Source organism: Argentina anserina, chromosome 7 (genome assembly GCF_933775445.1).
Source record: "Argentina anserina chromosome 7, drPotAnse1.1, whole genome shotgun sequence".
NCBI lineage: Eukaryota > Viridiplantae > Streptophyta > Magnoliopsida > Rosales > Rosaceae > Argentina > Argentina anserina.
In genome coordinates, this window is record NC_065878.1 from 77501 (window position 1) to 80000 (window position 2500).

Sequence of the window (2500 nt, forward strand, 5' to 3'; positions counted from 1 at the left end):
CGACACCTTCCTCCCCTCACAGCATTTGTTTATGTCGCAAATCGAGTGCCGAAGCACAATTTCTCGATACCGACGGGCTCCTATCCCTCCCTTTGATTGATCTGAGCGGTTACTGACATCGTTTCAGTGGACTAGAGGCAACACCGATCCCACATGACCCCCCCTTCATGGTGTTCATCACCCCCCCAGCTGGGCGAAGAACACCTCCTAAATCCCTCTTAAATCCGTTTTCAATTGCTTATAATTGTTTGTTAGGGACATTCGAGGCAGCAAATATCGTATATAAGCAATTGGGGGAAGGGGGAGGGACTACTGGGGGCAGGGGAGGCGGTCTCTGCAAGGGGGTCATTTTGCAGAGAACCACTACTCCCCTATAGAGCATATTGGAGAAAACTGGGAAGGGCAGGGGGAAACATGGGATTTCCGAGGAGGGGCAAACGCCATAACTAATTGTACATTTGGTATAAAATCGAGATTTTTTGCAGGGACACTCAGAATAATGTCAGGCACCTTGTGGAAAAAGGCCAGATTTAATTTCGACCCAGAAGTATTTGTTTTTATTTTCCAAAAGGGGCAGAATGTCGAAAATCGAAAATGACAAACCACTTGATGTTTCGGACTGCTACCACTTGCAAAATTTCCTTAAAATAGAGACTTATTTATGGTCAAATTATAGTGCGGGCAAAGTTGAACAGAATGCGGCCTTGACATGGCATTTGCACTCTAGGCAAGGCCATGTCGCGTTCTTGGCTTTGGAAATTTCCAACTCCGTTTCACTTGTAAAAGTGTATATCTTTTATGGTTCAGAACTGTAAGCAATGATTTTAGAGAAATTTAGAAGTTGATTTCAGGTCATTTGGATGAGTTTTCGATTTGATATGATATTTCTCGTTTCTGAGATGTAGAAAATCAAAATAAACTGAAAACTCGACCAAATGACGATATGTCAATCTTAAAATGTCCTAAAAATCGTCCCCTATAGGTTTGCAACATAAAATGCAGGGGGATATTTGAAATAAAATTGAGTTTTCGAGGTTTGGCATTCGTTGGCATGCTAGCGTGCAGCCATATTAGCCTCGCCAGGCAGGGGAATTAGCCTCGCCAGGCAGGGGAATTAGCCTCGCCAGGCGTGTTGTCTCCGTGTTGTCCGTGTGTTGTCTCCGTGTTGTCTGTGTGTTGTCTCACACGCTATTAGCCTCGCCAGGCGGGGAGATTAGCCTCGCCAGGCAGGGATATTAGCCTCGCTAGGCATGGATATTAGCCTCGCTAGCCCATTCTGCCTGCATTCCTGCGGGCATATTAGCCTCGCTAGGCATGGATATTAGCCTCGCTAGCCCATTCTGCCTGCATTCCTGCGGGCATATTAGCCTCGCTAGGCAGGGATATTAGCCTCGCTAGCCCATTCTGCCTGCATTCCTGCGGGCATATTAGCCTCGCTAGCCCATTCTACCTGCATTCCTGCGGGCATATTAGCCTCGCTAGGCAGGGATATTAGCCTCGCTAGCCAATTCAGCCTGCATTCCTGCATGGATATTAGCCTCGCCAGGCAGGAATACTAGCCTCGCTAGCCCATTCAGCCTTCATTCCTGCAGGCAAATTAGCCTCGCCAGGCAGGGATATTAGCCTCGCCAAGGCATATGGTATGCCTTTCAAGGCCGAGCAAGTGCCATGCCGAGCAAGTGCCATGCCGAGCAAGTGCCATGCCTTTCAAGGCCGAGCAAGTGCCATGCCGAGCAAGGCCGAGCAAGTGCCATGCCTTTCAAGGCCGAGCAAGTGCCATGCCGAGCAAGGCCGAGCAAGTGCCATGCCGAGCAAGGCCGAGCAAGTGCCATGCCGAGCAAGGCCGAGCAAGTGCCATGCCGAGCAAGGCCGAGCAAGTGCCATGCCGAGCAAGGCAAGGCAGCAAGGCCAGGCAAGCCAAAGCACAAGGCAAGGACAAGCAAGGGCAGTGTCAAGCAAGCAAGGCCAGGCAAGCCACAACGAGGGCAGTGCCAGGAAAGGGAAAGACGAGGCCGGGCAAGGCCAAGCAAGGGCAAGGCAGGGGCAACAAATGCCAATGGAAGGCAAGGCGATGCCGATGCCGAGCAAGGCAAGGGCAAGCAAGGGCAAGCAAGGGCAAGCAAGGGCAAGGCAGCGGCAACCAAGGCCAAGGCAGGGGCAACCGAGGGCAAGGCAGAGGCAACAAATGCCAATGCAAGGCAAGGCGATGCCAATGCCGAGCAAGGCAAGGCCAGGCCAGGCCAAGCAAGGGCAAGGCAGCGGCAACCAAGGCCAAGGCAGGGGCAACAAATGCCAATGGAAGGCAAGGCGATGCCAATGCCGAGCAAGGCAAGGGCAAGGCAGCGGCAACCAAGGCCAAGGCAGGGGCAACCGAGGGCAAGGCAGGGGCAACAAATGCCAATGCAAGGCAAGGCGATGCCAATGCCGAGCAAGGCCAGGCCAAGCAAGGGCAAGGCAGCGGCAACCAAGGCCAAGGCAGGGGCAACAAATGCCAATGCAA